The sequence below is a fragment of the Phacochoerus africanus genome, chromosome 11 (assembly GCF_016906955.1).
Source record: "Phacochoerus africanus isolate WHEZ1 chromosome 11, ROS_Pafr_v1, whole genome shotgun sequence".
Taxonomy (NCBI): Eukaryota; Metazoa; Chordata; class Mammalia; order Artiodactyla; family Suidae; genus Phacochoerus; species Phacochoerus africanus.
Window position 1 is genome coordinate 70,934,791 of NC_062554.1, and position 19,492 is coordinate 70,954,282.

General features: G+C 40.2%; 1 protein-coding gene across 4 annotated transcripts in view; it reads right to left on the reverse strand.

Moving 5' to 3' along the window:
- Positions 1-19,492, reverse strand: part of MTERF1 (mitochondrial transcription termination factor 1) — a 567,546-nt gene that overhangs the window by 319,752 nt on the left and 228,302 nt on the right. The gene's annotated exons all lie outside the window — the stretch shown is intronic.

Sequence of the window (19,492 nt, forward strand, 5' to 3'; positions counted from 1 at the left end):
GACTAGCATTCCCGAGAGGGAGCAGTAAAGGAACCCACGTCCTGGGAAGCCACCTAACTGATGAAAGATCAGCCAAGTTGGCAGGACCTCAAAGGCACCAAGAAAAGTGCAGCAGCTGGACTGAGAAGAACAAAGCAGAGTGAGAGAAGCGCAGATCATCTCAACCCACCAGCCTGGACACCACAGCCTGAGACACTCGGGTGGAGGCTGGGTGCTGAGACTCAGGCTCCAGAGGTCAGTCCCGGGGAAAGGACTGGGGCTGGCTGTGTGGAGACAGCCTGAGGGGCTAAGGAGCAGTGTGCCATGGATGGCGGAGCTGTACGCCACAGGCTGAGGAGGGGAATGCCACTGCAGAGGGAACCCGGGAGAAGGTCCAAACCTGCAGGAGAGGCAAGGCACCATTGTTGGGGAGGGTAAGAGGAAGAGGGGCAGACCACCATAGGAAACTCCCTGCAATGGAGCATGCACATGCCCTGGGGCTCAGAAAGTGGTGCGGCTCTGCAAAGGCTACAAGCAGCAAGAAGCCTCTTGCTGGTTTAGGGGAGATTGGGCACCCCTTGTGCAGGCTACAGGTGGCCAGGCACCTCTTGTGTAGGCTAAGGGCATTAGGGGGCTAAGTACAACGTGGTGCCTCTTGCATAACCTACAGATGGCAGGGACAGACCACTGAGATGGTCTCAGAGGCCAGAGGGAGGCATGGCTTGCCACCACTGGGGGCCTGTGAGTGGGCTCCACCTGCAACCCAGTCACCTCAGGGGTTGGCAAAAAATAAAAAAAGAGGGCACTGAAACCAAGCACCATATATTGTTGCTCTCACTCCCCTGGGAACATAACCGCCCTGCAGCTGCCACTGCCAAATGCTCTAGGAGGTGGCCAGACACTTGGTCACTGTCCCTTCCCAAGACCCTACAACTAGAAGCAGCTGGTGAAGCACCTCCTTTGTGGGTTAAGTGGGACAGGGTACTTCTTGTGTGGTCTGCAGGAGGCAGGGGCAAACTGCCACAGTTATCTCTGATTCCATAGGTGGGTTTGGCCCACTGCCACTGGGGGTACCTGAACAAAAATCACTTGCAACCCCATCCACCTCAAAGGGCACCACAGAGAAGGACATTGCGATGGAACACCACCTGTTGTTGCTCTCACACCCCTGAGAACACACCCACCCTGCTGCTGCCACTGCCAAACACTCTGGGAAGTGTCCAGACCATTGATCACTATCCCTTCCCAGGAACCTGCAACGAGAAGCAGCTTGTACAGCACCTCTTATGGGGGCTAAGCAGGACGAGGTGCTTCTGGCATGGTCTACAGGAGGTAAGAGCAAACTATTGCAGTTATCTCTGACTCCAGAGGTGGGAGTGGTTCGCCACCACTAGGGGTCTGTGAACAGATACCACTTGCAGCCCCATTCACCTCAAAGGCACCACAGAGGAGGGCATTGTGACCGAACACCACCTGTTGGTGCTATCGCACCCCTGGGAACACTCTGGCCCTGAGGTTGCCACTGCCAAACATTCTGGGCAGTACCAACACACCTGATCTCTGTAACCTCCCAGGATCCTGCAACTAGGAACAGCTTGTACAGCACATTCTATGTGGGCTAAGTGAGACAGGTTGCTTCATTTATGGTCTACAGGTGGTGGGGGCAAAGCACCACAGTTATCATTGACTCTAGAGACAGTCATGGCCTGCTCCCAGCAGGGGTCCCTGAACAGGAACCACCTGCAGTTCCAATCACCTCAGAGGAGGGCATTGCAATCAAACACAAGTTGTTTTTGCTCTCACTCCCCTGGGAACTCACACACTCTGCTGCTGCTTCTGCCAAATGTTCTGGTCAGCTGAAAATCAGCCTAGAGCTTATTACCACTTCCCAGGGCCCTGCAACTAGGAGCAGCCTGGGCCACCTTCCTGCAGGTCCTTGCTTCTGTTGAGAACCCAAAAACTAGGCACTGACTGCTGGCCCTGCCCATCATTGCCTTCTCCCTGGAAACACATTGAGCATCCTGGGAATAACAGCCTGCTCACACAGAAGAAAAAGAAAGCAAATATTCAAACTCCCACATGAAAAATAAATAGTAACCCCCCAAAAAACACAAAGGAGTATTCTTGCATAGAAGTAGACTTACAAAATTACAGTTTGGCTTCCCCAAACTCACAGAAAAAGAAAAACACAAGCAAGATGAAGAAGCTCAGAAATTATTCCCAGTTAAAGGAATAGGAGAATTCACCTAAAGCAGACAACAATGAAACAGACCCCTGCAGTCTGACAGACATTGATTTTAAAAGGGAGATAGTGAAAATACTGAAGGAATTAAGAGAGGATATGAACAGTAATGCAGATTCCTTTAGAAAGGAACTAGAAAGTATAAGGAGGAGCCAGGAAAAACTATAAAATTCATTTGCAGAGATGCAAACTGAGCTAAAGGCAATAAAGAGAAGAATGAATAATGCAGAGGAGCGAATTAGTGACATGGAAGATAGAATAATAGAAATCACCTAATCAAGACAGCAGACAGAAAAGCAAAAGAAAAAAAACGAAAGCAATATAAGAGACCCATTGGATAACATAAAGCAGGCCAATCTATGCATAACAGGAATTCCAGAAGGAAAAGAAAAAGAAAAGGGGATTGAAATTATATTTGAAGAAATTATATCTGAAAACTTTCCAAATCTAAAGGATGCTGATATCAAGACACAGGAAGCACAGAGGGCCCCAAACAAGTTGAATCCAAACAGGGCCACACCAAGACATATTGTAATAAAAATGGCAAAAGCTAAAGATAAAGAGAGGATTCTAAAGGCAGCAAGAGAAAAGCAAAGAATTAATTATAAGGGAACACCCATAAGGCTATCAGCTGATTATCAGCTGACAGAAACACTATAGGCCAGAAGGGAGTGGCAAGGTATATATAAAGTGCTGAAAGGAAAAAATTGAAAATTTTCCCAACAAACAAAAGCTAAGAGAGTACAGCAATACTAAACCCATTCTAAGAGAAATACTGAAAGGGCTTCTCTAAATTAAAAAAAAAAAAAGAAGAAGAAAAGAAAAAGGAAAAGAAAAAAAGTAGAATTAGGATGGAGGGAACCACAATTGGAAAGCAGTCACTTAAATAAGCCAGCATACAGATCTAAACATGAAGATGCTGGGGAAAAACAAAACAAAACAAAACAAACAAGACATCAAAATCATACAATATGGGGAAAGAAAGTACCAAAATATAGATTCTTTTTTTATTTTAATGATATGTTTGAGCCTATATGACGATCAACTGAACCAAGCAGATATACAAAGGGGTAAACGTACTTGAAAATCAGGGCAACCACAAACCAAAACCAACCATTATATTCACAAAAACTGAAAAGAAAATACTAAAAGCATAAAATAAATGGAAACCATCCAACCAAAAAAAGAAAAGAAGAAAAGAAAAACATAGAATCAACTGGAAAACAAGGTTTAAAATGGCAATAAATACATATCTATCAATAAATACCTTAAATGTCAATGGAATGAATGCTCCAATCAAAAGACACAGAGTAGAAGATTGGATAAAAAAGCAAAAACCTTCAATGTGCTGTCTACAAGAAACTCACCTTAGGGCAAAGGACAAATACAGATTGAAAGTGAGGTGATGGGAAAAGATATTTCATACCAAGGGACAAGACAGGAAAGCAGGAGTTGCCATACTCATATTACACAAAATAGACTTTAAAATGAAGGCCACGAAGAAAGACAAAGAAGGACACTATTTAGTAGTTAAAGGATCCATTCAAGAAGAGGATATTACAATTGTCAATATATATACATCTAATATAGAAGAACCCAGATACCTCCAACATATACCAATAGCCAGAAAAGGAGAAATTGATGGGAATACAGTCATAGTAGGAGACTTTAACACCCCACTCACATCAATGGACAAATCCTCTAGACAGAAAATCAATAAGGCAACAGAGATCCTAAAGGACACAATAGAAAAGTTAGATTTAATCAACATTTTCAGGACATTGCATACAAAAAAATCAGAACGTACATTCTTCTCAAGTGCACATGGAACATTCTCAAGGATCGATCATATCCTGGGGCATAAAGCTAACCTCAACAAATTTAAGAGTGTAGAAATTATTTCAAGTATCTTCTCTGACCACAATGGCATGAAACTAGAAATCAACCACAGGAAAAGAAATGAGAAAAAACTAACTACATGGAGACTAAACAACATGCTACTAAAAAACCAATTGATCAATGAGGAAATCAAGAAGGAAATTAAAAACTCCCACAAGACAAATGATAATGAAGGCACAACCACTCAGAATCTACAGGATGCTGCAAAAGCAGTGCTCAGAGGGAAATTTGTAGCAATACAGGCCTTCCTCAAAAAAAGAAGAAAAATCTCAAATCAATAGCTTAACCTACCACCTAGATGAATTAGAAGAAGAACAACAAACAAGACCTAAAGTCAACATAAGAAAGGAAATGATAAAGATCAAAGAGGAAATCAACAAAATAGAGATTCAAAAAACAATAGACAAAATCAATAAAACCAAGAGCTGGTTCTTTGAAAAGGTAAACAAAATTGACAATCCTCTGGCTAGACTCACCAAGAGGAGAGGAAAACCACCACCCCCCCCAAAAAAAAAAACAAAATAAGAAATGAAAAGGGAGAAATCACAACAGATACTGCAGAAATTTAAAAAAATAAAAGAATACTATGAACAATTGTATGCCAACAAATTTTACAACCTAGAAGAAATGGACAACTTTCTAGAGATGTACAGCCTGCCAAAAATTGAATCAAGAAGAAACAGATGAATGGAACAGACCTATCACTAGAAGTGAAATTGAATATGTCATAAAAACAATCCTTACAAATGAGTCCAGGACAAGGTGGCTTCACAGGTGAATTTTACCAAACATACAAAGAAAAACTTAAAACCATCTTCCTTAAACTTTTTCAAAAGGTTGAAGAAGAAGGACACTCCCAAAGACATTCTATGATGCTACCATCACCCTAATTCCAAAACCTGTCAAGATACCACCAAAAAAGAAAACTATAGGCCAATACCTTTGATGAATAAAGACACAAAAATTCTCAACAAAATTTTAGCCAAATGAATCAAACAACATGTAAAAAGATCGTATACCACAACCAGGTGGGATTTATCCCAGGTTCACATGGATGGTTCAACAGATGCAAATCAATCAATGTCATACACCTCATTAACAAAAGAAAAGTCAAAAACCATATGATCATCTCAAGAGATGCAGAGAAAGCATTTGACAAAGTTCAACATCCATTCATGATCAAAACTCTTACCAAAGTGGGTAAAGAAAAACATACCTTAACATAATCAAAGCTATTTATGACAAACCCACAGCAAATATAATACTCCATGGAGAAAAGTTGAAAGCCTTCCCACTAAAATATGGAAGAAGACAAGGATGTCCACTCTCACCACTTTTATTCAACATAGTACTGGAAGTCCTAGCCACAGCAATAAGACCAAAAAATAAATAAATAAATAAAAGGCATCCAAATGGGAAGAGAAGAGGTAAAACTGTCACTGTGTGCAGATGACATGATATTATATACAGAAAACCCTAAGGACTCAACCCAAAAACTACTTGAACTGATCAACAAATTCAGCAAAGTAGCAGGATAGAAGATTAACATTCAGAAATCAGTCACATTACTGTATACTAACAATGAAATATTATAAAAGGAATATAAAAATACAATACCTTTTAAAATTGTACCACAAATATTCAAATATCTGAGAATACACCTGACCAAGGAAGCAAAATATTTATATGCTGACAACTATAAGACATTCACCAAGGAAATTGAAGAAGATGTAAAGAAATGGAAAGATATTCCATGCTCCTGGGTTGGAAAAATTAATATTGTAAAAATGGCCATACTGAGATGGGATTAAGATGGCAGAATAGAAGGACTGGAGCTCAACTTCTTTCCTAAAAACAACAAAATTTAAAACCAAATGCTGAGCAATCTTTAACCAAATGGAACAGAAAATTTTAAAAAGATATCCTACTCTATAAGACAAAGAGGAGGCCATATCAAGAGGTAGGATGGGCGATTATTATGTGATATAAACAACCCCATACCTCCTGGGTGGGAAGCCCCACAGACTGGAAAGTAACTGTATCACACATACTTACCCACAGGAGTGGAAGTTCTGAGTCCCATGTCAAGTCCTCATGCCTGGGGATCTGGCATTGGGAGAAGGAGCCCCTAGAGCATCAGGCATTGAAGGCCAGTGGGGCCTGTGTGCAGGAGCTCCATGGGACTCGGGGAAACAGAGACCCCAATCTTAAAAGGAGCACACAGACTTGCACATGCACTCAGTCCCAAGGCAAAGCAAAGTCTCCATAGGAATCTGGGTCACACCTGACTGCAGTTCTTGGAGGACATCCTGGGAAAACAGGGGGTGACTGTGGCTTGTTGTGGGAGAAGAGCATTGGAAGCAAAGCTCTTAGAAATATTTATCAGCATACCTTTCTCTGGAGGGGGCCACTTTGGGAAAATCTAGCCCCACCCATCAGTGTTGAAAAGCCCCAGGACAAACAACAATCCAGTGGGATCACAGACCTGCCCCTCAGTAAACAAGCTGCCTAAAGACACCCCCCCTCTAGGCACACAGCCATTTCTAATCTCACCCAGAGACAAAGCCATCCACCAGAGGGATAGGAATCAGCCCCACCTATCAGTGGGCAGGCACCAGTCCTTCCAATCAGGAAGCTTGCAGCAAGCCCCTGTACCAACTTCAGCCACAAGGGAGCAGTCACCAGAAGTAAGAAAGGCTACAACTCCATTGTTGTAAAAAGGTCACCACACCAAAAACCTATAAAAGCGAAAAGACAGAGAACTATAACTCAGATGAGGGAGAAAGGAAAAACCCCAGAAAAACATCTAAGTGATCAGGAGATTCTCAGCCTCCAGGAAAAAGACTTTAGACTGCCAATGCTGAAGATGATGCAAGACATTGGAAATAAACTAGAGGCAAAGATGGAAAATTTACAGGAAACACTGAGCAAGGAGATACAAGATACAAAACATAAGCATGATGAGATGCAAAATAAAATAACTGAAATAAAAAATTCATTAGTAGCAGTCAACAGCAGAATACAGGAGGCAGAAGAACGAATAAGCAAGGTGGAGGACAAATTAGTGGAAATTACAGAAAAACAGAAAAGAGAAAAAAGATTGAAAACAAATGAAGAGAGTCTCAGAGAACTCTGGGACAATGTTAAATGCACCAACATCCATATTATAGGGTGCCAGAAGGAGAAGAGAGAAAGAAATGGTCAGAAAAATACTCAAAGAGATAATAGCTGAAAACTTCCCTAACATGGGAAAGGAACCACTCACTCAAATCCAGGAAGCAGAACAAGTACCATATAAAATAAATCCAAGGAGAAATACCCAGAGGGACATATTAATCAAACTGACCAAAATTAAAGAAAAAGAGGAGTACCCAGCATGGCTCAGTGGTTAACAAAACCAACTAGGAACCATGAAGTTGCAGGTTCAATCTCTGGCCTCACTCCATGGGTTAAGGATCAGGCACTGCCATGAGCTCTGATGTAGGTCGCAGACGTGGCTTCAATCCCACATTGCTGTGGCTCTAGCAAAAGCCAGTGGCTACAGCTCCGATTAGACCCTTAGCCTGGGAACCTCCATATGCCTCAGGTGCAGACCTAGAAAATAAAATAATAAAATAAATAAATAATTTTTTAAAAAGACAGAGAAAATACTGAAAGCATCTAGGGAAAAGAAACAAATAACATACAAGGGAACCCCAATAAGGTTATTTTTCAAAAGAAACTCTGCAGACCAGAAGGGAATGGCATGATATACTTAACATGATGAAAGGAAAAAAACCTCCAACCAAGATTACTTTACCCAGCAAGGTTCTCATTCAGAGTTGAAGGAGAATTTAAAAGCTTCAGAGATAAGCAAAAGCTAAGAGAATTCAGCACCACTAAACCAGCTTTATGACAAATACTAAAGGAACTTCTCTAGGTGGAAAAGGCCACAACCAGAAACAAAAATACCACAAATGACAAGGCTCACCAGTAAAGGTATATATACAGTAAAGATACAAAATCATCCGTGCACAATTATGCCTCCAAAATCAGAAATTGTGAGACAAGGAGGGTACAAATGCAGGACACTGGAGATGCACTTGCAATTAAGAAACTAACAACTTAAAACAATCTCATATATATATAGAGACTCATATGAAAACTTCAGAATAACTGCAAACTAAAAATCTACAATTGATACACAAACAAATTAGAAACATCAACTCAAATACAACACTAAAGACAGTCATCAAATCAGAAGAGGAGAGAACAAGAGAAGAAGGGAAGTAAAAAGAGCAACAAAAACAAATTCAAAGCAATTAATAAAATGGCAATAAGAACATACATATCAATAACTACCTTAAATATTAATGGACTAAATGCCCCAACCAAAAGACATAGACTGGCTGAATGGATACAAAAACAAGACTCATATATATGCTGTCTTCAAGAGACTCACTTCACTTCTAGGGACACATACAAATTGAAAGTGAGAAGATGGAAGAAAATATTCCATGCAAACAGGAATCAAAAGAAAGCTGGAGTAGCAATACTCATATCAGACAAAATAGACATTAAAATGAAGAATATTTTAAGGGACAAGGAAGGTCATTACCTAATGATCAAAGAATCATTCCAAGAAGATGTAATAATTTTAAAAATCTATGCATCCAACATAGGTTCACCATAATATATGGGCAGCTGCTAACAACTTTAAAAGGATGAATTGACAATAACACAATCATAGTGGGGGACTTTAGCACCCCAATTACAGCAATGCACTGATCATCCAGACAGAAAATCAAAAAGAAAACACAGGCCCTGAATGAAGCATTAGATCAGATGGACTTAATAATTATAGGACATTCCATCCAAAAGCAACAGAATACACATTCTTCTCAAGTCACATGAAACATTCTCTAAGATTGATCACATCCTGGGCTACAAATCAAGCCTCGGTAACTTTAAGAAAATTGGAATCATATCAAGCATCTTTTCTGACCACCACACTATATGACTGGAAAGCAACAACAAGAAAAAAACTGCAAAAAACACAAACACATGGAGACTAAACAACATGCTACTAAACAACCAATGGATCACTGAAGAAATCAAAGAGGAAATTAAAATATACCTAGAAGCAAATGACAACAAAGGTACAACATGACACTCCAAAATCTTTTGCTATGGGATGCAGCCAAAGCGGATCTAAGAGGGAAGTTTATAGCAATACAAGCCTACCGCAGGAAACAAGAAAAAACTAAAATAAACAACCTAACTTTACATTGAAAGCAGCTAGAAAGAGAAGAACAGAGAAGACCTCAAGTTAGTAGAAGGAAAGAAATCATAAAGATCAGAGCAGAAATCAATGAAACAGAAATGAAGAAAACTGTGGAAAGGATCAATGAAATGAAAAGCTGGTTCTTTAAAAAGAAATACAAAGGATCATAAGAAACTACTATATGCAACTATGCACCAATAAAACAGAAAACCTAGAAGAAATGGACAAATTCCATGAAAAGTACAATCTTCCTAGACTAAACCAAGATGAAATAGAAAAGATGAATGGACCAATCACAAGAACTGAAATTGAAACCGTGATTAAAGAACTTCCAACAAACAAAATTCCAGGACCAGATGGCTTCACAGGCAAATTCTATCAAACATTTAGAGAAGAAGTAACACACATACTTCTGAAACTATTCCAAAAAATTGCAGAGGAAGGGACACTCACAAACTCCTTATATGAAACCACCATCACCCTGATTCCAAACCAAAGATACCACAAGAAAAGAAAACTACAAGCCAATTTCACTGAAGAACATAGATGCAAAAATCCTCAACAAAATACTAGCAAACCAAATCCAACAATATGTTTAAAGGATTGTACCTCATGATCAAGTGGGATTTATCTCAGGCATGCAAGGGTTCTTCAATATCTGCAAATCAATCAGTGTGATACACCACATTAACAAACTGAAGAATAAAAACCATATGATCCTCTCAATAGACACGAAGAAAGCCTTTGACAAAATCCAACACCCATTTCTAATAAAAACTCTTCAGAAAGTGGGCATAGAGGGAACCTACCTCAACATAATAAAGGCCATATATGACAAACTCAGAGCTCACATCATTCTCAATGGTGTAAAGCTGAAAGAATTCCTGTTGAGATCAGGAACAAGACAATCATGTCCACTCTTGCCATTACTGTTCAACATAGTTCTGCAAGTTGTAGCCATAGCAATCAGAGAAGTAAAAGAAACAAAAGGAATCCACACTGGAAAGGAGGAAATAAAATTGTCACTATTTGCAGATGACATGATCCTATACCTAGAGAATCCTAAAGACTCTACCAGAAATCTGTTAGAGCTCACCCATGAATTTGGCAAAGCTACAGGATACAAAATTAATACACATAAATCAAAAGCATTTCTATACACTGACAGTGAAAGATCAGAAAGAGAAATTAGGGAAGCAATCCTGTTTACCATCACATCCAAAAGGATAAAATACCTAGGAGTAAACCCACCTAAAGAGACAACATACCTGTCTCTATTCTGAAAACTATAAGTCACTGATGAAAGAAATCAAAGCTGACACAAATAGATGGAAAGACATACCATGCTCTTGGATTAGAAGAGTCAATATTATCAAAAATGACTATACACACAAGGCAACCTACAGATTCAATGCAATCCCTATCAAATTACCAAGGACATTGTTCACAGAACTTGAACGAAATATTTTAAAGTTTGTTTGGAAGCACAACAGACCCAGAAGAGCCAAAGACATCCTGAAAAAGAAAAATGGAGCTGGAGGAATCAGGCTCCCAGACTTCAGACTACACTGCAAAGCACCAATCATCAAAACCATATGGTACTGGCACAAAGACAGAAATATAGATTAGTTGAACAGGACAGAAAGCCCAGAATTAAACCCATGCACCTACAGTCAACTAATGTATGACAAAGGAGGCAAGAATATACAGTGGAGAAAAGACAGCCCCTTCGATAAGTGGTGCTGTGAAAACTGGACAGCCACATGGAAAAGGATGAAATTAGAACACTCTCTGATACCATACACAAAAATAAACTCAAAATGGATTAAAGACCTAGATATAAGACCAGATACTATCAAACTCTTAGAGGAAAACATAGGCCAAACACTCTCTGACATAAACGACAGCAACATCTTCTCAGATCCACCTCTTAGAGTAATGATGTTAAAAACAAAAATAAACAAATATGACTTAAACTTAAAAGTTTCTGCACAGCAAAGGAAACCCTAAACAACACGAAAAGACAACCCACAGAATGGGAGAAAATCTTTGCAAATTAATAAACTGACAAGGGATTAATCTCCAAAATTTATAAACACATTATGCAGCTCAATACCAAAAATAAATAACCCCATCGGAAAAATGGGCAGAAGATCTAAACAGACACTTCTCCAAAGAAGACATACAGATGGCCAAAAAACACATGAAAAGATGTTCAATATCACTCATTATTAGAGAAATGCAAATCAAAACCACAATGAGGAACCACCTTACACCAGCCAGAATGGCCAGCATCCAAAAGTCTACAAACAATACGTGCTAGAGAGGGTGTGGAGAAAAAGGAACCCTAGTACACTGTTGGTGGGATTGTAAATTGGTGCAACCACTGTGGAAAACAGTATGGAGATGCCTCAGAAAACTAAAAATAGAACTACCATTTGATCCAGCAATCCCACTCCTGGGCATCTATCCAGAGAAAACCATGACTCACAAAGGCAAATGTACTCCAATGTTCATGGCAGCACTATATACAATAGCCAAGACATGGAAACAACCTCAATGTCCATTGATAGAGGAGTGGATCAAGAAGATGTGGTACATATACACAGTGGAATATTACTCACCCATTAAAGGGAACGAAATACCGGCACTTTTAGCAACATGGATGAACTTAGAAATTACCATGCTAAGAGAAGTCAGTGAGACTATGAGACACCAACATCAAATGCTATCACTGACATGTGGAATCTGAAGAAAGGACGCAATGAACTGCTTTGCAGAACAGATACTGACTCAGAGGCTTTGAAAAAACTTATGATTTCCAAAGGAGAGAGTTTGCGGGTGGGGAGATGTGCTGGGAGTGTGGGGTGGAGATCCTATAAAACTGGATAGTGATGTTCATTGTATAACTATAAATGTAATAAATTCATTGAGTAATAAAAAATAAATAAAAATAATTAAAATTAAAAAATTAAAAAACAAAATGGCCATACTACCCAAAGCAATCTACAGATTAAATGCAATGCCTATCAAATTACCCACAACATTTTTCAAAGAACTAGAACAAACATTCCAGAAATTTATATGGAACCACAAAAGACCCAGAATTACCCCAGCAATCCTGAGGAACAAAAACCAAGCTGGAGTTCCCATTGTAGCGCAATGGTTAACGAGTCCGACTAGGAACCATGGGGTTGTGGGTTGGATCCCTGCCCTTGCTCAGTGGGTTACAGATCCGGCGTTGCCATGAGCTGTGGTGTAGGTTGTAGACGTGGCTCGGATCCCGTGTTGCTGTGGCTCTGGCGTAGGCTGGCAGCTACACCTCCGATTAGACCCCTAGCCTGGGAACCTCCATATGCCACGGGAGCGGCCCAAGAAATGGCAAAAAGACAAAAAAAAAAAAAAAAAAACCAAGCAAGAGGCATAACTCTGCCAGACTTCAGGCAATATTACAAAGCCAGTCATACAGACCAATGGAACAAAATGAGAGAATTCTGAATAGAGAAACCCAGAAACCTACTGTCAATTAATCTTCGACAAAGGAGGCAAGAATATAAAATGGGGAGTTCCCGTCATGGTGCAGCGGAAACGAATCTGACTAGGAACCATGAGGTTACAGGTTCGATTCCTGGCCTTGCTCAGTGGTTTAAGGATCCAGCATTGCCGTGAGCTGTGGTGTAGATTGCAGATGAGGCTCAGATCCTGTGTTGCTGTGGCTGTGGTGTAGGCCAATTGGATCCCTAGCCTGGGAACCTCCATATGACTCGGGTGCGGCCCTAAAAATAAAAAAGAAAAAAAAAAGAAGATAAAAAGGGAAAAATACCGTCTTTTCAGCAAGTGGTACTGGGAAAACTGGACAGCTGCATGCAAAGCAATGAAACTAGAACACACCCTCACACCATGCACAAAAATAAACTCAAAATGGTTTAAATACTTAAATATAAGACAAGACACCATCAAACTCCTGGAGGAGAACATAGGCAGAACATTCTCTGACATCAAACTTACAAATGTTTTCTCAGGTCAGTCTCCCAAAGAAACAGAAATAAAAGGAAAAATAAACCAATGGGACCAAATCAAACTGACAAGCTTTTGCACAGCAAAGGAAACCCAAAAGAAAACAAAAAGACAACTCACAGAATGGGAGAAAATAGTTTTAAATGACGCAACTGACAAGGGCTTAATCTCTAAAATATACAAACAACAATATACAACTCAAGAGCAAAAAAGCCAAAAACCCAGTGGAAAAATGGGCAAAAGACCTGAATAGACATTTTCCCAAGGAAGATATACAGATGGCCAGCAAACACATGAAAATATGCTCAACATCCCTGATTATTAGAGAAATGCAAATCAAAACTACCACGAGATACAACCTCACACCAGTCAGAATGGCCATCTTTAATAAGTCCACAAATAACAAATGCTGGAAGGGCTATGGAGAAAACGGATCCCTCCTGCACTGCTGGTGGGAATGTAAGCTGGTGCAACCATTATGGAGATCAGTATGGAGGTACCTTAGAAATCCATGTATAGAACTTCCATATGACCCCGCAATCCCACTCTTGGGCATATATCCAGACAAAACTGTCCCTGAAAAAGACACATGCACCTGCATGTTCACTGCAGCTCTATTCACAATAGCCAAGACATGGAAACAACCCAAATGTCCATCGACAGATGACTGGATTCGGAAGAAGTGGTATATATACACAATGGAATACTACTCAGCCATAAAAAGAATGAAATAATGCCACCTGCAGCAACGTGGATGGAACTAGAGACTCTCATCCTGAGTGAAGTAAGTCAGAAAGAGAAAGACAAATACCATAGGACATCACTTCTATCTGGAATCTAATATAAGGCACAAATGAACCTTTCCACAGAAAAGAAAATCATGGACTTGGAGAATAGACTTGTGGTTGCCAAGGGGGAGGGGAGGGAGGGGGAGGGAGTGGGGTGTATTGGGAGCTTGGAGTTAATAGATGCAAACTATTGCTTTTGGAATGGATTAGCAATGAGATCCTGCTGTGTGGCACCGGGAACTATGTCTAGTCACTTATGATGGAGCAAGATGATGTGCAAAAAAAGAATGTATACATGTATGTGTAACTGGGTCACCATGCTGTACAGTAGGAAAAAAATCATATTGGGGAAATAACAAGAAAAATTTTTTTAAAATAAAAAAAATTAGAAAAAAAAAGAAACCAGTTACTGAAAGGAACAAAAAAAAAAAAAAAAACAGAGGCACCGAAGTGATAAGAATTTTCTGTAATGCTCTGAAAATGCCCAGGTCATCGTTTTTCTTGGATTTCTAAAAAGGTTTATGTATAGTTTATTCTTTACTTCTCTGGGACATGATTCTTGAGTTTCATTTACTGGATTTGTTTCTAGGAGCAATATTCTGAACATTAAAAATTGATAAGATGTGGGCACAGGACCGTCAGAGCAGGTCCTGTCTTTGTAGCTGGAGGCCATGTGGAGGGAAGGGGAATAAGTGGTAAGGTTCTCCCCAAGAGACTTGAGGCAGCAGCCATTTACTAACCAATGAAGAAATATTCAGTATCTAAAGTGGGACCCATAACACCAGTGCTTGCCGAATGGATACTAGCACTATTAACAAGGTTTCCTTGATTCAAAGAAATATGGAGTCAGATATGTCTGAGTTGGAATCCTTGATCCTTCACTACCAGATGTAGTAGTGGGCCTTGGGTAAGTTTCTTTAATGCCCTGGCCCTCAGCTTCCTCATATGTAAAACTGGAATTATCCACCTCTGATTTCTTTATGACATTTACATAAGGTAATATATGAAAAGTGCCACTCAACTCAAAATTTTGCTCACATTCAGTTCAAGAGCATGTTCCTAGATAGTGTGGCATAGGAAAAGAATATCAGATGTGACGGCTGTTTAGTGACATTTAAATGGCTAGTGTTTGCCAGGCCCTGTGTTGGTTTAATTCACCTATTAGCCCATTCATCCTTACCAAGACCCTGTAAAAATGGGAATTTCTATTTTCATCAAGGTCTTTTTTGTTGCAGATAATAACAACTGAGTGTTGACTAGAACTCTAGAAGGAGTTATTGTTTCTGACCTCATTTTGCAAATGGGAAAACTGTGATACAGAAAAAGTAATTAACATGAACAAATTGATGTGTACAGGCTGTGAGGATTGTCACTGAAGTCAGAGACCTTGGCTTAAATCCCAGCACCAGAGAAATCACCAAATCTCTCTAGGTTTTCCTCATGTGTAAAAAGAATGCAAAGGGTTTTTAGTTACTTGGGGTCCTGGCAGGAAACAAATGGCACACTCAAACAGAAAAGGTGAGGGTGATATTCAGAGCCATAGTCAGGATTAAGGGAAAACTAAGAGGGATGATGAAATACATGGGGTGGTGCTAGCAATAACCTTAATAAAATTGAAGTTAAAAAGACAGAGGAGAGAGTGGTCAGGAACTCAGTGAGAGCTAAGGCTGTAGCTGCCCCTAGAGCTAAAGCTGTCAGAGAAGCCACAAATTGAGAGTAAAGGAACACAACCACTGCTAACCCACAGCCTGGCAGGGAGAAACCAAGAGAATAAATACCTTAACCTCACCCTCCTCTTGCACTCTGACCTCCTGCCGCTACCTCTCATCATTGACCCAAATCAATGGAAGCTACAGGACAAGGAATTAAACTGATGCACATCAGTGGTCAGGGACAGGGTGGAGGAAAGCAGAGAGTGGATCTAGAGGGGCAGAGGGAATACCCATCATAGGTATATTGCTCAACACACCCTGAACTGGTATTGAATTAGTTAGGGTTCTCCTAGGAAACAGAACCAAAACCAAGAGAGGGAGGGAAAGGGAGAGAGGGAGGGAAAGGGGGTGGGAGAGACAGAGAGAGGGAGGAGATTAAAATTTGGTCAGGCTGGCAATTTAGGCAAGAGCTGATGTTGCAGTCTTGAGTGCAAATTCCACAGAGCAGCAGGCAGGAAACTCAGGCAGGGCATCCATGTTGTAATCTTGAGGAGAATTCTTCCTTCCTCAGGAAACCTGCTTTTTCTCCTTAGGCCTTCAGCTGACTTAGATGAGGCCCACCCAGATTATGGAAGGCACTCTGCTTTACTCAAAGTCTATAGATTTAAATTTTAATCTCATCCAAAAAATACCTTCACAGCAACATCTAAACTGGTGTTTCACCAAACAACTGGTACCAAAACCTAGCCAAATTGGCACACCATCCTAACCATCATGGCTATCTACAATGATTTAACCTTTTGGTACATCCCTTATCTACATCTGAAGAAGGCTGCACAAGCTCCCTTTTAGCTCCTAAATACCACGGCAAACTAATGACTTACTGATCATCACTTTCTAAAGGAGTGTAGGGGAGAAACCTGTGCTAGGCTGTTAGATTTCTACATTTAGGAGAAGGGAGGTATGGCCAATTCAGCCCAATTTCCTGGGGTAGCACTTTCCAAATAAGTGTGAAAGGAAAATAGTTCTAGGATATTAAGAGGTGATTCAGGAAAAAATATTCCTCTAGCAAATGCAGTTGTTTATTTGAGTACTAAACAAACTTGAGCAAGTATCTCATGTACTGAGGGGACTTCCCAGAACATTTACTGTGTTGATGTATAAATCTCCAGGTAGGGTTTTAGGTTGCTGTTTCCTGAGTTTATGTGATCATTGATCACGTTGCCCTCTGAAAATGTGTAAACATTTTAAAGATCTAGGATTGCAAGGAATGAGATTTGGGAATGCAGTTCTAGGCCCACCCTGAGAGCTGTTCTAAGAATACTGCTGACTTGCTCTCTGCTTTCCTGTCACTCCATTATGGGGCTAGAGAATCCTGGGGAAATGAGGATAAGCTAGTTCTTGGGGGAACCCGGATCCAGGACCAGCTACATAATTTGTAGGGTCCAGGGCAAGATGAAAATTCAGGGCCTTTTGTTAAAAAATTATTAAGGCTTTCAAGACCTTGATGGCAGAATTTTTTTTTTTTTGTCTTTTTGCTATTTCTTGGGCCGCTCCCACGGCACATGGAGGCTCCCAGGCTAGGGGTCCAATCGGAGCTGTAGCCACCGGCCTACACCAGAGCCACAGCAACACGGGATCCGAGCCGCATCTGCAACCCACACCACAGCTCACGGCAACGCCGGATCGTCAACCCACTGAGCAAGGGCAGGGACCAAACCCGCAACCTCATGGTTCCTAGTCAGATTCGTTAACCACTGCGCCACAACTGGGAACTCCCAGATGGCAGAATGTTAAAACAATTGCAGGACCCTTCTCAGAAAGATGGGGCTCTGTGTGATTGTACAGGTCACACAGAAGCTGACCATGTCCTGGTCATTCATTTATCCAATAAATTTACCATGTACCTACAATGAGTCACATTTTCTTATCTTGAAAACCTTGCAGAATAAAAGAAAACAGTTCCTTACACAGCCCCTAGGGCAAACCAGGTCTCCAATTTTCCTTGGGCCCAACCAGTGTCTCCCCCACGACTTATACTTCTTTGTGAGGTGGTCTCAGGCAATAGACTGAAAACAAATCAGAAAAGGGCACTAATTTGGGTTGAGTTTGGGATCTTCCCTGTCCCTGTGGGCTCAGGGAAGATCAAGAGCAAAAGGAAGTACAGCATCTTATGAAGCCTGGGGAAAAACTATCTGATCTAATGCCCTTCATAGCTATTGTAGTCTCCAGTTCTTCTGCCCCTGTACCAACAGGAACATTTGCAAGGCTGCCTGCTCCCAGGGTTCCAAATGGGAATAATTGGACCCAGGGACCCTCACTCTTGGAGGTGACTTACTCCCTCACACTCACACTAACCTACCTCTAAAGAATATCACGTCCCTGGCAAAGGAGGGGAGTAAAAGTGTACACTTTTTGTATGTGATGAAAGTTAAGTGATCAACTTAAAATGCTGATATCAGCTTTAAAAACACAGTTATGTTTTAGGTAAGCCTCATGGTAACCACAAAGCAAAAAAAAAAAAAAAAAGTGGATACATAGGAGATAAAGAGAAAAGGATCAAAGCACACCATTATGGAAAATGAACAAAATGAAAAGATAGCCTATGGTATGGGAGAAAATATTTCCAAAACAAATACATGATAAGGGAAAATATCCAAAATACTTAAGGAACTCATACAACTCAACAACAACAACAAAAATAATTCTAATTAAAAAATGGGCAAAGAACTTGAATAAATATTTTTTCCAAAAGGAATGTCCAACAGGTACATGAAAATGCTCGTCATTACTAATTGCCAGGAAATGCAAATAAAAACTACATTGTACACCTTAATTATATCTCAATAAAGCTGGAACAAATAAAAAGTATCACTTTTCCAAAAAATTGCTTCTCTCTGCCCTTCTAGGTGCTTTTTTAAATATCTTGGGATGAAATGTGAAATTGATAAGCCTCATTTTCTCCATTATGAACTTTTTTTCTGTCTTGCACCTGGATCAAAATTTATGAAATTGAAACTGAGAATTTGTATCTTTGATCCAATCAGTGTGGTAGAGCCACCACTCATGAAAACAAGTTATTAGCATTTTTTCCTAACTACGTTTGATAAAGTCTCATTGGTAGATTAAAATCAGCCACACCACAGAAACAAGCAAACACCACAAATTAGAGTTCTTTTTTCTAGAAACCTTTTTCTAGAGTTTAACAAAGCATGATAAACTCCAGCTTTGATTCCAGCTCTGAACTGATAAATCTTTCCTGGGGTTAATGCAAAGAATATAGTCATAGGAGGAATGAAGAAGAAGAAAGGAACAAAGACCCAGTAATAGGCCAAGGTATTACTCAGTAGGCACTCCACACAGGAAGCAGTCATCCTCTGTTCCCTGTGTCTGTCACTGCAGTCTCCCATCTCCCTCTAACTGCAACCTGAGGCTCATTTCCTTTTTCAGGAGAGAAATTAATAAAAGCATTAAAGAGTCTAGCACCTGAGACTTCTTGTGTAAAGCAATGCAATTTTTTTTTAAAAAAATCTGGAATATTGATGAATTTTCTTTACTGAAGTATCACAAGAGATTCTGATTATGTTAAAATCCTGGCCAAGAGCCTCATGTGCAGAACGGCTCATTTATGGATCAGACATGGTATGAAAGT